General features: G+C 33.8%; 1 pseudogene across 1 annotated transcript; it reads left to right on the forward strand.

Annotated features, from left to right (window-relative positions):
• Positions 1–2,153: 2,153 nt before the first annotated feature.
• On the forward strand, positions 2,154–3,050 carry LOC149568925 (putative germin-like protein 2-1; annotated as a pseudogene). The gene is made up of 2 exons (XR_016361709.1): positions 2,154–2,350; positions 2,428–3,050. The product of XR_016361709.1 is annotated as a putative germin-like protein 2-1 (transcript).
• The last annotated feature ends 16,828 nt before the right edge of the window (positions 3,051–19,878 follow it).

Genomic DNA, 19,878 nt, shown 5'->3' on the forward strand with positions numbered 1-19,878 from the left:
ATTAAAAATTGATAATAAAAAAATTATTCAATTAAGAATGAAGGAAAAATATTTTCATCAATCTTTGGTTTGCTAGCTACTTCCTTTAAAAGTATTTACAAAAATTCATTTATTTGTGTCAAATTATGGTCTCTATACACGAGTGTGGTATGGTCCTGAAACATACATTTTGAAAAATTGATTTCTAAAGATCCATACCAAAAAAAAAATCTATCATATGGGTACACAATAAATTACATATTCAAAAAGTTGATTCCAAGAACTACAATCTTTATTTTTGAAATTTTTTATATTCAATTTTTAAATGCCTCAAATTTTGACATCAATTGAAAAGAAATTTTAAAAATAGGAAAAACACTTCCACTTTTTTCTCAAAAGTGAGACCCAACTTCTTGCACTTACCCATCTCATAGTCTAGATGACCATTTTTAGCTAATTACAATCACAACCCAAATGAATAATTGAACATTGTGTATCACTAAATTACACATTGGAAGAAACATTTTTATGAGGAAGATTAAATTGCAATATTAGAGTTTTTACAATGTCATATACATTAACAAATGATTCCCATTCTTTTCTAGAATGTTTAATACTACTAACTTTGAAGAGTCTAATGCAATTAGTTGTACTTCAATTTCTACTTTTAAAACCCCATTATCTTTTTACATTTGATATAAAAAGAAATATTTTTGAGAAATGAATATATGAAATATGGTTAGTGATGCAAGAGCATCTTGGGTCAATAAGAAAGCTTGAATCATACAAAAACATATCTTTCTTTCTATACCTATTTGTTATTTATGGTATAACCATTTCTACTTTGATTGTTGTGTTATGCGTAGTTGGCATGTTGTTGAGGACATATTCTAATTCCCTACTCTAAGGGTGCAAATGTTGATGTATCATATTTCTTGAGATTTGTTCTATTCCTTTTGGTCTCTCTTTCCTGCTATTTGCATCCTACATGGTATGTTGTTTCTATCTGTAGGGTTTCCTATGATGATGTAACACCTTATGCAGCTAGGAGATGACTCTTAATGTGTGTTTGGACCTATCATTAAGAGTGTGTGAATAATTGATGCCCATTGCATGGGTTATGGTTTACATCTCAAAGACTGGATCTATAATATAATTAAATGCATGACTCACCAACTTGTGGCTTAGCTAGCTATATAAGCACTTGGATTTGATTCAGGAAAGTAGAGGAGAAAGATAGGAAAGATGGAATTGAATAGAAGATTGTGATTAGTAGAAACATATCAAGAATGGACATTTGGAATTTCATGTTGTATTTCATTATATAAGGCCACAACCTAGATCACCACACAATAAGGCATGCTGGTTGTTGTTATCTTATCAAATCAGTCAGTAAATTTGTGAATTCATTTTTTTCCCTTTTCTTAATTTTGTGTTTGGATTTTGTGTGTACTCTTGAGAAGGTGTTAGAAGGTTTAAGTTGAGTTTATTCCACTTTGATCTTCTATCTCCCCTGCATTAGGTGGTATTAGAGCTTGAGTTCTTTCCTGTGAATTAGATCTTTGAGGAACTTAATTGGATTTGGTGTAGGTTGGTAAATCTAAAATTTGACTTCTAACCTGCAGAAGGTTACGATCTTCTTGGAAGTATTTACATTATCATGAAAGGCTGAGAAGTTGTCCTGAAGAGTTCATAAAATATTTTCCCTTCACCGAATTCGTGAGATCCCTAAAAAACATGACAGCAGAGTTGACATTGAAAATGTTAAAAATGGGCATCCCGTGAGGACCACCCAGCGAATTTTGAATTAAATATGGTGGCAGCTGAGTGACCACCTGCCATGTCCGAGCAAAACTCAAGGGATTGGCTGCCATTCATGGTTAGTCGTCTAAAGATAAGAATACGGATTTAGTTTTCTCAGCTCGCGAAAATAAAAATTATTTGTTTTTCCAGGAAAGAAAACATATGTGCTTAGACTTGAATTTGGCTCAAGAGAAGTTTCGGTATTTTAGTAAGGCTTACATCATCATTGCAATATCCAAGTACTTAAAAGAGCAACAACTCCCGTACAATTGTAGTATATTCCAAGGCGGGCTAGAAAATGCGCAGTCGAGATGACTCGTTCCTTGCGGAATGGTTAATGTTTTGGCTATATAGAGCAGGCAATCGGTTCGTAACACACAATTCAAAATACAAATTCATATCGTCAACTGTTCTGTCTGATATTTTAGTGTTTCTATCGAAATGGCTAATCGTATGATTTATTTCACGCTGGGTCTTTATCTGCTCATATGTTGTTACACCCACAATGTCATGGCTTATGATCCGGACCCCTTGCAAGATTTTTGCGTTGCCGACCTGGCAAACAAAGGTGAGTATAATAGTACTTAGACCGATCTGGTATAATTTTCTAACAAAGCTGAATAGCTAACAAATTGAGTTGAACAGTTTTGGTGAACGGGTTCGTGTGCAAGGAGGCAATGGCGGTCTCGGCAGAGGACTTCTTCTTCCGGGGACTAGCGCAGCCGGGGAACACCGACAATGCAGTGGGCTCCTACGTAACCGCGGCGAACGTAATGTAGATACCGGGGCTGAACACGATGGGAATATCTCTGGTCCGCATCGACTACGCAGTGGATGGAATTAATCCTCCTCACACCCACCCCAGAGCCACCGAAGTTCTCTTTCTAGCGGAAGGCTAGCTCTTTGTTGGGTTTATTGACACCAACAACACCTTCTTCAGTAAGACGTTGGAGAAGGGAGACGTGTTCGTGTTCCCCAAGGCGCTCGTGCATTTCCAGCAGAATGTGGGGAAAGAGAATGCAGTGGCCATCGCCGGATTGAGCAGCCAGTTTCCGGGAGTCCAGACAATTGCTGATTCTCTGTTTGCGGCAAATCCCCCAATCCCCGATTCAGTATTGAGCAAGGCCTTCCGCATCGGTCAAAAACTTGTGGAGAGTATTAAGGCAAAATTCATGTAAGATGATGAATCAGATTGTTAGAAGTGAAGTTGCCGTCGTCTATTCAGTAAAACAGTGAAGAGGCCCTCTACGAAGCCCACGTTTAGTAATACACCGTGTTCTCTGTTTAACTACTTATTGCTGTAATCGTTCTATTTGTAGCAGCTTTTTCCAAGTAAAATCAGTGCACCCGTTAGAATTTCAAGTATAAATAAATTCGTAGTTTTGATTAAAATTCAATGTCCCAAGTAGATTCTGAGTGGTTATTCACGGCACTGTCTATACAGGGCTCAAAATGTACTTTTATTAATTAATTATAAATTTTTATATAAATGTTAATTTGTTAAAAAATACAAACAAATTAGTTATGCAGGTGCATTTTGATCCTTATATAGCCAAAATCGTTATTCACATGTTTTAAAAAATGTATTGAAAAGACAATTTCTATTTAAAGATAAATAATGAAGCTTTCGTTGATTTTGGTACAACTCTTTTTTACAGTTAAGGATACTGATTCCAGCTTTTGAATAAATGTCTATGATTTTTTATTCTAGATAAAAAAAAATCTGAATGGATAATTTATTAATATTTAAGTTATATTAATTATACTAAAATAATAAATTATAAGTATTATTAAATTTATTAAAGTTGCGAGCCTTTCATATGAATGTTCTTGGATTGGAATTTACTTGAACTTAACACATAGTTATAATTAATCTAAACCAATCATAATAAATAAATATAGTAAATATTCTAGGCTCCCCATTATCTATCAATTTTTTTTTTTAAACTTATTGTAATTTAACAAATAGGTTTGGTTTGACTTTATAAGTTAAATAATATTTATTATTTTATGAAATTTTTTTTTGAAATTATATCATTAATTACATTATATATGAGATTAAATGGAATGTTTAATAGTAATAATATCAATATAAATTACACAGTAAAGAGATAGATTACTTGTTATATCACTTATAAATTTAATTAGTAATAATTGACTTTTTATTGAAATTATTTGACACTTTGAAGCTTTCAAAAAAATGGTTGATGCAAGTTGTGGTAATTTGCTAAGGATTCTACAATTGTCTATTTGTAAGAGAAAGTAGATCCATGGATGGTAATTTGCTAAGGATAAAACCTTCATCTTATAGGAGGGTACGTAAAAAAATCAATAAGTGGAATACTATCTAGAGAAACTAATATGGGGAATATTGTCAAATGTGTTCCACCCATCCCACTATTGAAGTTTGATAGTGGATATGAAATAGTATCATTCTATGAATTTCCCAACCCTTGAAAGAATAATATTATTTTATATGTGTAGTCTAAGTATTATTAGAGTAGGTATAACTTACTTCATAACCTACTTAAGGGAGCTTTATGAAACTAGTTTTTAATTCCATATTATTAAATTTTACCTATATACATGAAAAACAAATGTCAAAAGAAATATTTGGCATATTTGATTTGATTTTCCATAAATTTTAAATTGTGAGCTTCCTTGAATTTTTGAAACATTGTATTAGGGCACCAAAAATATCGTAGGAGAACAACTTGACTAAATGTGAATTTGAAGCATTCATCCCCTTGAAAGCTATGTAGCTACCAACTTCCAATAAAATTATATGCAAGTAACCTCATTTTTTAGCCAACAATATTTTAGATTATTTGGTAGTTGTTCATTGTACTAGGTGTATGCAATGCCACATATTAGAAAATGCACCCACATGGAATAAATAATTATATTTTTCAAAGAATCCATGTAATGCTCCAACCAAGGAACATTAGAGGAAAAAACAAAAGACTAAGAAAAGAGAGTGTTGTTTTTCAAACTAGGTGAAACAAATATTATAATACTATTTCATATAACATTATCTCATTATGTTTCCTAAAGTCATTACTAGAAATGCATAACATACACAAATAAGATTATATGATAACATATACCTATGGATGAATTACAATATGTATTATCCTATTAAGTGTTACAATCAACTAAATATGCCCATAGAATCTAGATCAAGATCTACAACTTTTGGCTCTAACCCCCATTGTGAGCCACCCTCCAAGCTATACTCCTAGAAAGCCTTCCTATTCTCCAAAATAAGGAAATAAGAAAATAAAAACCTCAAATGGAACCTAATAAAATCCACATAATAAAAGAATCCATTGAGGCCAAGTTTGGCGCATAGTTTTAAAATCATCAATAGGATCTACAATGAAAACACAACAAATAAGATAACAAATCATAAAAACATACATATGATAATCACATAGGAGATTTCTAGGTTCCAAAACATGGTTATAATTGTAGATATATAAAGAACATGAATAAGTCTTGTTTTGGATCCAAACCAACAAACTTGACACATAAGATCTCCATGATCCATCAAATGCACAATTAGTATCCATTACACTAGTATGTTATCATGAAGTAAAACATGGTCACCAAATAATAAAGTAGATTAAAATAACCACATTTACCAATGATTCAACATTAAATAGAATTCAACAACAAGATGCCAAGAACATCCCTTGGACCATAATGTGATCTCAATTACAAAATTAGGTCCAACCATACATTTATTAAGAAATCAAAGAACCAATAACATTAGCCTCAATAAAACATAGAAATTCTAATCCTTTGGCTTTCAAAGAAAATCCAAGTAGTCCAACCTAATGAGATGTATCTAATATATATGTAAATTGATAATGGAATAGCCAAGAAATTCATGTTCAAAATGATCACCATAAAATAAGAGTAAACAAAGGCAAAATGAAAATCAATAGTTATAATCCTTAACAACATTTGTAAACCATAATAGTAACAAATCAACATATCAAAGTTTGACCAAAATCTTAGTATAACAACTTTAAAATCTAAAAAAGTAGAACATTTTTTTTTTCTAAACATAAATATACAAATTAAACACCAAGCTCCAACCATGAGAGAAATCCTTATAGCCCTATTAGGGTATGTGCACCAAGTTATGGTGCCAAAAACACGACAGATAATTTTTTAAAAAAAATTTTCAAAAGCGTGTGCACACTATAGCACATACACACTTTTTAAAAGTAAGAATTTTTATAAATGGACTGCAAACCCATGGCCCATTTTATACTTTTTGCATTTCTCCTCACAGTGAGCACACAAATTGAAGGAATTGAAAATTTTTGTCACCCACCTCCTCAAAATGCCTCCTTGTTGCCGATGTTCAAGATTATGATCATGTTGTATGTTTTCTACTCTTGTTTTTGCATTGTTTTATATGTTTTTTTCTTTTTTTTGTGAGTTTTAACATTGTTTTATAGTTTTTTTTCAATTTTGCTTTAAATTTTTATTATTTATTTAGATTGCAATTGGTTTCTTATTAGGAAATGTGAATAATGAACCACAATATTTCCAACCGAATCAACAAAATCAAAACAAAAACCCTCTACAAGATCCAAATCAAAACCCTCCACAACAAGAGCAATAAGTTTCACAACACACATTGATTGGAAGACCTCTTCCTAGCACCCAAGACAACATAATGAATAAAATAGAAAGATGGAAAAATGAATTAGAAGCACTCATTGGTTGGTTGAAAGCTTGTGGACAAACCAATCTAATGAGAGCACAATTGGCATCCTCCCTCGAGTCCATTATGACCCATGTAGCTTTTGTTAGTGGTTAGTTAGATATTTGGTGTGTTAAGAGGAATGAACAAAGAAAATATTATTCAAACAAATTATCATATCAAGATGTAAAAATAAAAAGAAATACCAAAAGGTAATATTTGTGCATTATTTAAAAATCTTGGAGAACAAGGCATTGTTAAACATACATCTAAAAGGTTTCCCCATCCATTGGTGCATACATGATGGTATTAGAAATAACTTTTGGGATAAATGGTGGATGGTCTTTGATGCCCCTCCTTGCAATAACCACGAGGTTCCAATGTATTTCTTAAAGAAATTGTATTGTGAATTTGTCCTTTGGGAGATCCCCAATTATTTTTATTTATTAGAATCTCATGGTAGAGGTGGGGTTTCATCACTTGAGAGGCTGGGGGCACATCGTGACCCTAATGTAGTTAGGGCACCTATTGTCAAGCCACAGGGTGAGCATGTAATTATTCCTTCAGTAGTGAAGGAACATGTAGAGACCAGTAGTTTAGGGACTATTAATTCTTTGATGTAGACCCTTATTTGTTGCATGAGTCCATTAGTTGAGAAGGAGCCTTCTGTGCATTGTGGTCACATGTGCACATAATGTGGATCCTTATGCACATTTGACAATCATGCTAGAGATAGTATGGATGATGGGCTAGTCATTAATGAGTTCCCAAGTGACACATTTGACATTGAAACAAGGTAAATTACAATTATAATAAACTAATTTGATCACATTTTGTGTACACATATAATGAATGACTAATTAATTAGCATGTATTGACATTGTTCAAAATTCAAGGTAAGAGTGTTGGTGGCCCTAGTATAGATTCCTTGGCCCCAATTTTCATCCCATCAACAAGTCGAGAGGTATGCATCAATTTAATCATTTAAATTAATGCAAATATTTATTAAGTAATCATATGAAAGATTGACAAAAAATTTTTATGCACGTGCATCAGTTCTCTACTGGACCATCAACATTCACAAGGGACTCTGAGCCTAGGCATGATATGAGCTTCGGAGAGGTACATTTTTTTCATGTTAATTTAATTCATTTTATTATATTTTTTTCATGTTTCATGTTACATGTAAATTGTATTATATGACATGTAGCTATTGATGTCTAAGACTCCTCCTCATCTTCACCACTCTATCGATCATGGACTTGTTGTAGCGATGCCTAGTTTAGAGCCATTAACCAAGGTATGAAAGAATTTTCTTGGTTTTAGTTGTTGTTTATAATAGTTAGTATCAAAATTTCTAATGTTATTTATAAGTTATTATATTGATTGAATTGTTATAGGGCCTTATTACACTTTATTACACCCGATCATCTGTACACCTTTGAGGTGGATGTATAGAGTGACTATTTGATGGTGGTAAGAAAATAATTAATTTTGTGTGTACATATATTTTATATCAATGTGTAATAATTATTGATTCATATCTACTTTCTTTGTATCAACTTGAGTTAGAGAAGATCCTAAACAAGAGGACAAGTGAGCATGTAAGGAAGACCCTATCATCCCCATCATCTCCCTCCACATGATGAGCGGAGACCTCTAGGGATTTGTTTCATTCCCCTCATGGGAAGGAGGAGATATAGTTGATAGACACACATGTATAGGCATTAGTGGAGATCTATGCTGGATTTTATGCTAGTGGACATATTTGATGTATGTATGATATTTTATATTTGATGTATAACATATATTTGATACATGAAATTATTAGACTTATGACATTATTGGTTAATATATGATATAATTGTTCATGTATGACATTATTGGTTATCATAATATATTATATGTTCATTCATGTACACCATTATTGATTATCATAATATATATCTTGTTTTTCTTCTTTACGTTTTAAGTACATTTCATGGATTTCATTTTAATGTAAATTGCATCCAAAATGATGTAAAGTGCTCACACCAAAAGCTAGTGGATTCCCAACAAGAACACTTTTAAAGAAAACTACCTTTCCCACCTTTGTAAGTGTCTTCAAAGACTCTTTCCAACTTTGTTACAAAATTAAGTAAATTTCTACCCAACTTCACAAAACTACTTGATCACTCTCCTTATTCAAGACTTGGGAAGCAATAAGGAAAAAATTAGCAAATTTGAGAAATGGATCAAAGTCAACTTCTTGCTTCAAACAAAAATCTTAGACACTTCAAGGAACACCTAATAACTATCTCACGAACTTTAGTCAGTCATCTATTCCATCCTTCCAAGAGATTCTTGAACATCCTATGAGTGAAAAAATATTCCAACATCGTATGACTGTATTTTCTTTGCAACAACATGTAATTTGCTGATTTTCGGACAACTCTTCACAAAGGGAAGTGATTATGTTTCAAACCCATGAAATGGCTATTAAGACAACCAAGAAGATCATTAACATCTTCCACTAAATCAATTTAGTGATAGCATGTAGCTAAAGTGGTGTTTCATTCTAACAAAGTATGAGTTTGTTGTTCCAAATAAGAAGTAATGATATTTGACAATAATTCAATGATGCTATATACAAGTTTAACATTAGTAGTGATTACTCACCATATACAAAAAACTTAATAATCATCGAAACCTTATGCCTCCTCTAAATTCATAGAGGTAATTTTCATTATTTAACATCCATTCTCACAAATTAAAATTTAGTTTGATTGGTTACAAGGTTAATTTCAAGGTTTTCCAAAAAATTGCTAAAATTGCGAAAAAGTTGTCCGCAACTTTTATTGCAAAATTCAATTTTTGCACTAACTCTTCCTAGAACTTAACCAAGTAATTTTTGGTAACACATAGGACCTATATAAGGTTTAATGACTCTCAAAACACTTATTGAGTCAACTTATTAACAAAAACAACAAAAAAGGAAAAATCATTAGGACTAAGGCAACTTGGGTGTATAGGTGACCTCAAGTTCATTGAACTTACAAACAAGGATTACATTATTACCATAAAAAAATATCATGTTAAAAATGAGGTGTATGATCACCCTTTTACCTTCTATTATGAGTCTTCATCATTGGATGAGATGACACATTCAGTTCCCATAGTCAAAGATCCCTGCTCTATGGCATTTAGTGACTCTTAGGGATGATTTGGTTCGACGTGCCCGAGAATTTTTGAGCACTCAATGAGATGGGAGGAACTAAGGGCTAGTATTTACCTACCCACCTAGAGCTAATAAAATAGACAATTCAATCCTACGACAAAAGGTGATAGAGATTTGACAGTTGGCAACTTTGTACTAGCTAACACTACAAGTTTTAGCATCACCCGAGATGGCATCACAAAATTAAAATGGAATAAGATCTTCAAAAAGTGAGAGAGGTTATTATAGGTATCTACAACATGGTTCTATAGCACCCAAAATCAAATCCATACCTCACATGAGCTCCGAGATATGCCACATCAAGGATCACTACCATATGGCATTTAGTGACTCTTAGGGACATTTTAGTTTGGCATGCTTGATAATGTTCAAGCACTAAACGGGATAGGAAAATATTGGGTCTAGGGTTTACCTAGCCACATAGAGCTAAAAAAATAAACATTTTGATCCCACGGTGAACAGTAAGGGAGATTCGACAGTTGGCAACTTTGTATTGGCTAACACTACAAGTTTTAGCATCACTCGAGATGGCATCACAAAATTAAAATGGAATAAGATATCCAAAAGGTGAGAGAGGTTATTGTAGGTCTCCATAACACAATTCTATAGCACCTAGAATCACATTCATAACTCACACAAGCTTCAAGATATGTCTCGTCAAAGATCATTACCCTATGGCATTTAGTAACTCTTAGAGACAATTTAGTTTGGTGTGCACGAAAATGTTTGAGTGCTCAATGAGATAGGAGGATCTTGGGGCTAGTGTTTACCTAGCCTCTCATAGTAATGGAATAAACAATTTAATCCCACGATGAAAGGTGAGAGAGATTTGGTAGTTGGCAACTTTGTATTGGCCAACATTACAAGTTTCAACATCACCTGAGATGTCATCACAAAATCAAAATAGAACAAGATCTTGAAAAAGTGAGAGAGGTTATTGTAGGTCTCTAAAACATGATCCTATGGCACCTAGAATTTCATCTATACCTCACATGAGCTCCAAGATACGCCCCATCAAAGATCACTACCCTATGGCATTTAGTGACTCTTAGGGATGTTTCAATTCAGCATGCCAGAGAATGTTTGAGCACTCAAAAGGATAGGACAAGCTTGGGGCAAGGGTTTACCCAACCACCTAGAGCAAATAGAATAGATAGTTTGATCCCATGATGAATGGTGCAGGAGATTCGATAATTAGAAACTTTGTACTAGCCAACACTACAAGTTTCAGCATCACCCAAGATGGCATAGAAAAATAAAAATGGAATAAGATCTCTAAAAAGTGAGAGAGGTTATTGTAAGTCTCCACAACACTTGTCCCATAGCACTTAGAATTGCATCCATATCTCACATGAGCTTTGAGATATGGCCCATCAAAGATCACTGCCCTATGACATTTAGTGACTCTTAGGGATGTTTTGGTTTGGCATGCGTGAGAACATTTGAGCACTCAACAAGATGGGATGAGCTTTGGGCTAGGGTTTACTTGGCCACCTAGAGCTAACAAAATATACATTTCAATCCCATGATGAATGGTGAGGGAGATTTGGGAGTTGGCAACTTTGTACTAGCCAATGCTACAAGTTTCAACATCACCTGAGATAGTGTCACAAAATTAAAATGGAATAAGATCTCCAAAAAGTGAGAGAGTTTATTGTAGGTCTCCACAACATAGTCCTATAGCACCTAGAATCACATCCATATCTCGCATGAGCTTTGAGATATGCCCTGCCAAAGATCATTGCCCTATGGCATTTAGTGACTCTTAGGGATGTTTTAGTTTAGCGTGCTTGAGAATATTTGAGTGATCAAAGGGATGGGATGAGCTTGGGTCTAGGGTTTACCCAGCCTCCAAGAGCTAATAAAATAGATAGTTTGATCCCACGATTAACAATGCGGGAGATTTGGCAATTTCAACATCACTTGAGATGGCATCACAAAATCAAAATGGACTAAGATCTCCAAAAGGTGAGAGAGGTTATTGTAGGTCTCCACAACATGGTCCTATAACACCTAGAATTACATCTATGCCTTGCATAAACTTTGAGATATGCCCCATCAAAATGGTTTCCCTGTGACATTTAGTGACTCTTAGGAACATTTCAGTTCGGCATGCTTGAGAATGTTCGAGCCCTCAATAGGAAGGGAGGAGCTTGGAGCTAGTGTTTACCTAACCTCTCAAAGCTAATAGAATAGATAGTTTGATCCCATGACAAAAGGTAAGAGAGATTTGGCAGTTGGCAACTTTGTACTGGCCAACATTACAAGTTTTAGCATCACCCTAGATGACATTGCAAAATCAGAATGGAATAAGATCTCCAAAAAGTGAGAGAGGTTGTTGTAGGTCTCTACAACAGGGTCATATAGCACCTAGAATCTCATCCATACCTCGTACGAGCTCCAAGATATGGCCCGTTAAATATTTCTTCCCTATGACATTTAGTGACTCTTAGGGATGTTTTAGTTTGACATGCCCAAGAATGTTTGAGCACTCAATGACATAGGAGGAGTTTTGGGCTGGTGTTTACCTAGCCATCTAGAGCTAGCAAAATATACATTTTGATCCCACAATGAATGGTGAGGGAGATTTGGTAGTTGACAACTTTGTACTGGCCAACACTACAAGTTTCAACATCACTTGAGATGGTGTCGCAAAATCAAAATAAAATAAGATCTCCAAAAAGTGAGAGAGGTTGTTCCAAGTCTCTACAACACGGTCCTATAGCACCTAGAATCACATCCATACCTTACATGAGCTCTGAGATATGTCCTGTCAAAGATCACTGCCCTATGGCATTTAGTGACTCTTAGGGATGTTTCGGTTCGACATGCCTGAGAATGTTTGAGAACTCAAAGGGATGGGATGAGCTTGGGGCTAGGGTTTACTTAGCTACTTAGAGCTAATGGAATAGATAGTTCAATCCCATGATAAACGATGAGGGAGATTTGGCAGTTGGCAACTTTGTACTAGCCAACACTACAAGTTTCAGCATCACCCAAGATGGCGTCACAAAATTAAAATTGAATAAGATCTCCAAAAAAAGAAAGAGGTTATTATAGGTCTCTGTAGAAAAATCCTATAGCACTTGGAATCACATCCATATCTCACACAAGCTCTAAGATATGATTCATCAAAGATTGCTGCCCTATGGCATTTAGTGACTCTTAGGGACATTTTGATTAAATGTGCCTGAGAACATTTGAGAACTCAAAGGGATGGGATGAGCTTGTGCCTAGGGTTTACCCAACCACTCGGAGCTAACAAAATAGATAGTTCAATCCCATGATGAAGGGTGAGAGAGATTTGGTAGTTGGCAACTTTGTATTGGCCAACACTACAAGTTTCAGCATCACCTGAGATGGCATCACAAAATCAAAATGTGATAATATCTCCAAGAAGAGAGAGAGGTTATTGTAGGCCTCCACAACATGGTATTATAGCACCTCAAATTTTATCCATACCTCACACGAGCTTTGTGATATGCCCCTTCAAAGATTATTGCCCTATGGCATTTAGTGACTCTTAGGGACATTTTGTTTGACATGCTTGAGAATGTTTGAGCACTCAAAGGGATAGGATGAGCTTGGGGCTAGGATTTATCCAGCCATTTAGAGCTAATAGAATAGATAGTTCAATCTCATGACAAATGGTGAGGGAGATTTGGTAGTTGGCAACTTTGTACTAGCCAACACAAGTTTCAACATCGCCCAAGATGGCGTCACATAATCATAACAAAGTAAGATCTACAAAAAATGAGAGTGGTTATTGTAGGTCTATGAAATATGGTCCTATATCACCTATAATCATATCCATACCTTGCACAAGCTCTGAGACATGCTCCATCAAAGATCACTTCCCTATCACATATAGTGATGCTTAGGGATGTTTCAGTTTAGTGTGCCCAAGAACATTCAAGCACTCAATAAGATGGGGCAAGCTTGGGGCTAAGGTTTACCTGGAAACCTAAAGCTAATAGAATAGATAGTTTGATCCCACAATGAATGGTGAGAGAGATATGAGCAAGATATGTATGCCTAGGCCACTTTGTGCAAGATATGAGCAAAAGTTGCTAATTAGGCAAAATTGGATCTTTTTGAGTTTTTCATCAAGATACCTTAGGATTAGGTGTTTTTATTTGTTTTTTAATAGTTTGGAAACTTTTCCAACTCTTAGAAGTGAAATATAATGAACTTTTCAAAAGTTGCAGTTTTCATGTAAAATTGAAAAAGTTGTAAAAGTTGCTTAAAAATGCAAATTTAACTAGAAACCTTCTAACCTTAAAAAAAATGTTTTCCATGCTCCTATAGCTAAGCATAGATAGTTACAAATTCCAAAAATTCCATTTGCAACTTTTTTGTAAAAATTGCAAAAGTTGCTCAAGCAACTTTTTGAGCAACATTGCAACCTTTGAGCAATTTTTTCTCTTTACATATTTAGGTCAAATGGGTCCATCTAGGACTATTCTAGGACCCTAGTTAAGGTTCCTAGGACCTATTAGGTAACCAAATACCTTAGTTTAACATGTATATTGAAAGACAATGAATAAATAATTGGCTACTAGCTATATATAATTCAAAGACATTGAAAACAATATATATTATTCTTTCAAGGAAAATAAAGTACCAATTTTGAAAATAAGATTGAAATTATTTCCATTAGTGGCATGGCCAAGAACTAACTTTCTAATATAGTGACCAATAGTTAGCCTCACTCCCCATGCCTTTTCATTCCGATGGAGGAAAGCTTAATATACAGAGGAATTATATCTACATCTATTAAATATACAAAGGAAGATATAGAAAACCTTCTTAATAGAGAGATTAATTTAAGAGAAAAGGAAATGGTTATCTTAGTGCCATCCATGGTATGCCACCTACTTAGGATGAAGAGACAAAACCTATAGCTACTGGGAAAGAGTGCACATGTACAAATACACAAAATTTTTAGATAGAGGAATAATAAGTGCTATAGAATTGTCCACAGAGAAATGTGAAGTGAAGCCTCAAATTGGCTCATTAGTAGGCAAAGAATCTAGTCACGCACTTCATTCCAACACCATAGATGTTTCACTTAGAAATTTCTATTCATCAATGGACTGCCATTTATAGGACTTGGGAAGCTAGGATACTCAAGCTAGGCATGATCCCTCAAAGTTCTCATCAAAATATATTAATGATCTTAATAGAGCAATGAAAAGATAATTGCCACCTTTAAATGGAGACTTAAGTTTAAATTGAGATCATCAGTTTCCAAACATGTCCCAGTCAAGTAGATGATTGGTGCAAGAGCACCCATTCTAGACTCATCAAAGAAGGCATCTAAGGATCCTAGATAGTTCACTTAGGATAGGTTGTGATGTAGCAGTGCACAATGGAAGCTTCTAAAAGGCAAGCAACTAGGAAATTAGACAAGGTTGGAACCCTTCAAATTTCCCAAAAAGAGGGTTTATTGCTAGGAAACTTATCACAAGCATTAGTAATGAACATATCACAAGTTATCATAGCCCAAACGAGGCAGGAAACCTAATCACTAGGTTTTCCTAAGTTCAAAAGTACCAAAACATAAGGATTCTCCAAAAGCCTAATAAGGGAACGTACCCCCAAACATGAATGGAAAGAGAAAAATGATTTTGGAATGGAATAAAAACACACCTTAAACCTATTAAGGTCTGTTTACAATAGATAAAGTGATTCTGTTGTGTCCAAATAAGACTAATATACAGTTATAGTAGTTTGCCAATGAAAAGGCTAGTAACCCTTCAAACTATAAATTGAACATAATATGGAAAAACCCCACATGAAGACATAGTTTAAATTGAGATTCAAAACCCATTTTAGGGCATACTAAACATATATAAACCTCACAAACTAGAAGAGACTAGAAGCCACTGTTGTAACAACATTTTGAAAGTGTTGATAGGCCTAATTAGGTTGCAATTACACTATAGGTACCCTTTCACACATGCTGATCTACATAATAATTATTGAAACATCTAAGGGCATGTGAAACAAGTCCAAATCCAAAGTTATAGACCTTGGATCACTCTAGAGAAAAAGTTATAATGACTATGGTGAAATTTTGAATGATGCATGTATGGAGCCATACACATAGGGTATGGTGGAAAAATTCATTCCTTACTTGGCCATCTGTGAAACCTAAAAAATCATGAACTACATTGATAGGTCTTGCATTCCACTAAGGGGCATCAAATTTCCATGGTGGAAAGTGCCAAAACAACAAGGTCCTAGGCGAAACCTTTGGTTTAATGCTGATTTCTAGGCACCTTTAGCAAAACTTGAATAACTTGCAAACTACAAAGGATAAAAATATGAAACCAAGTGAAAATGAAAGATAACTCACCCCTCTAACTCATAGGGTCACTAGTAGATGTCCCACATCTGTACCAGTCTGTACAATGCTCTGAAACACAAAAACTTGTAGGAAAAATAGTAATTTTATTGATTTCTTGCCAAAATAAGTACATCATACCTATCATCCACCTACAAGGGCTAATATAGGTTGTCCCCAATAGTTATAAGGTTGTTTTGAACTAAATAGCCCTTTGGGGAAAAGTTTTTGAAAGTTGAACAACTTTTTAAGAAGTTGCTCAAAAATTGTCAAGCAACTGTTTGAGCAAGTATGAAAATAAAGACAATCAAACCAAACTTCCTAAAACAAAATTGTCCTAAACAACCCAATCTACCATGGAAACTAGTACAGTCTACAAATAAAATGTCAAAAATGCCTTAAAACTTAGAAACTCAATAATTTTTCCTTCAAATATCATGCTATAGCATGTTGATCGTACACAATGATATTAACTTATCTCATTTTAGGGTTTGGAAAGTCTTTATATCTCCTCTTAGGTCTTTCCCCTTCATCCTTATGGTTTTCATTGGCCTCCTTAAAGTTTTAAAAGGAAAATCCACAATTTCTTGCAAAATTGACATTTTGCAAAAATTGCAAAGTTACAATATAGCAACTTTTGGATTTTTCTTGCTTACCCTTAACCATTCTAACTTGTTATTTAGGTTATCCCTTAGCAATTCCATGCTAGGGACCCTTCCCTAAGATAATGACTCATCCCTTAGGTTACTCATTTCCCTATGGAAATGTATGCCTTGATTTTTAGGCCAAAATATTGACTCCTCTAAGGACATTAAATGACATCCGATACCCTAACTGCCACACCTAAGTCTAATGGCCCTTATTCTACTTACAAGGCTCACTTGGAGTATAACCCAACAAAAATAAAAAGGTGATGGCCTTGTGACTCAAGGTGCCCTCTCTCTCTCTCTCTATATATATATATATATATATATATATATATATATATATATATATATATATATATATATATATATATATATATATATATATATATATATATATATATATATATATATATATATATATATATATATTCAATCTAATAAATCAACTAGTTCTGTTCTACATTTTAATGTCTCAAGTATTGCCTTGTGGTCTAACTCATGAAATTTCTAAAGAGTCTTATTATGTGGTGTTCCACCATATTTTATCAAGTGGACATTTGATGTGACAACAAGGTTTGAATAATCAAGAATCTTCCTCACTATTTTCCAATCATCAAATATCCACAATTAGGGTTCTTCATAGCATATCATCTAAGCCATGTGCCGGTTATAACCACTGCATTGATATGGTACTCTAAAACTTCACCATCTATAATCATGTGATCCAATTTTTTTTGGCTTGGACACAATGACACAAATAATAATCTATCCCTTCTTTATTGTCTTTAGGTGTCATCATAGAAAAAACATGGCCTACAGTGATAAATGTATGCAATGCAGTCATTAATTCAAAAAATACTTAGGTAAAAGTTATAAAGTTACATATTGAAATTACAAACATATATAAATATATATATTACTAGGTTTCACTAGATCAGACAAGCAATCAAAGTCAATAGAAAAATCCATCTCTACCATTTCCAATGCTTATGGTGGATGATAGGTGTTAATTGGGTCCAAAACTCGTATATCCCATTTGTTCACCCATTCAATCAACTCATAGTCATCCCAATTTTTCTCTACACATGATGGATAATAGCATGCCTTTTTTGTGTGTGGATACTCCATGAACATGTACAAAAGCTTCTAAAAAAGTCCAACTCACTTGATCCTATTAGTGTGCAACAATTCTCATATGGTGTAATGTTAGTATTATCTATCAATCAAAAAATCTACGAACTGTAGACTCACCTTTCTTACCTAGACACATTGCAGTGTTACACCACTAGACAATGGATTTTTCATCTATCAATATTGCTCCATCTTTGTACTTTAGTTCTTCAAGAGCTAAGGCTCTTTTGATGCATGCACCTGCACCATTGTGGTCTCCCTTTCCATGATCAACTTCTATGAAATTCCACATAAATTGAATTCTAGACAACCTATGCATCCTGCTCAACCAATAGAACATCCATGCATTCTTGAATTGAGATGTACAATTATCTAACCAAATAATGTGTTAATGAAATGGTATGCCCCTATTAGCCAAATTTCCATAAAATAGTTGAAAACAACCATGTACAAACTTAATAGAATGTGGTTAATCATCACTAATGAAAAAATAGTACTCCCACAAAATCTTCCTATCATCTTTTGTACTTGTAGGTGAATGCATGAAAGATATGTGAACAAATATGGAAACCTATTGAGAAGTATTATACTTTTCTTACACCTCATTCTATGGTTGTAGTGTGTAGTTCTCTACAAAGTCTATAGCTAAAAAAATGGTATCTAGTGGAAATGTATCCTTGCACAACTTGAATTGCAAATCTAGCCATTGAGCTCTATGTGTATGCTTTGCATACTCGTAAATAATATTTTCACAAAAAATCTTCATGAACTCATACACTAGAATATTTTAAATGAATAAATCAAATCTTTCACTTTGTTTCCTAGCTTTTAGAGCATATGTCATTGTCTTATATTTTTCATAATCTACTATTTCATTTCCAATTACATGTGTACTATCCACATGTTCACAAGTTGATAAAAGTTGCAAAGAACCACAAAATAAGCATGTACTATCCAAGAATGATGTCTTGTAAAATTTTTGGCCATCCCTTATTTTGAATAAAATGTTGGATATGAATTCCCTTCTAGGTGGCTCATTCATGTCACAATCCTATAAAACAAACTCAGAATGCAAAAACAAACATATATGTCTAACAACATCAAAATGGTTAGAAAATTCAATATGTATCTTACAAGAACAAGTTATGCATGTGTAATTTATCTTCACATAAAAAGATTTACCCATCTCAAAAAATCTTTGAGTTATTCAAATTTGACGATACATATCAATAAATTTTTCAAAAAATTGTGTTTGAGTTGAGTCCAAAAAATGTTTTGCATGTGGGTCGCAATTTTGGCTACCAATCCTCCTTTTTACAACATCTCTTTGATTAGGGTAAACATGTGTGTTATTTTTCCAAAAACCTTCGATCAATTATTTCAAAGCTTCACTAATTTTTTTATCCTTTTAGGGTAGTCTACCGCTAGATGTTCATAACTCATTTTTTGTTGGATATTTCAATTTGTCATGCCTTAGCATGGCTCTCCTTAGAGTACCTCTACTAATTTTCAATGTTTTGCTTGTCTTTTGAATGAGTCAAGCTTTCTTCATTTGGGTACTTACTATTGTTGATGTAAGTACTCATCTTGTGATATTACTATCTTTGGTGCATGATTTAGAACCCACTTTGTCATAAGCACTCATTAGATTCTTTACAATGCTTTTTTCATTTGAATCATCCATTGTTCTTAGCCCAAGAATATTTATGATAGGCCTAAATTTCAAATTCTTCATCATTTCAACAAATAATTGGCATTGACCTGTAATATTTAATTTTTCAAAGAATAATCACCACATACTATTAACTTCTCTTTGACAAGTATGCTTGCTAATCTTGTCAGGCATTGATTTCAAAATGTTAGTATCAATATCAATCAAATATTTTGATCTTCTAAAATGAATTCTAGAGGGTGCTATAATCTCTTCCATTCCTTCAACATTTTGAACATCAACATAAGGTTGAGAGCTTTGTGTACCTTGAATCGAAGATGATGTGCCTTCATAATAAGAGGTAAAAGATGGAATATCACC

Source organism: Cupressus sempervirens, chromosome 3 (assembly GCF_028749045.1).
Source record: "Cupressus sempervirens isolate cs-2001-9-10 chromosome 3, ASM2874904v1, whole genome shotgun sequence".
In the NCBI taxonomy this organism is placed as follows: domain Eukaryota; kingdom Viridiplantae; phylum Streptophyta; class Pinopsida; order Cupressales; family Cupressaceae; genus Cupressus; species Cupressus sempervirens.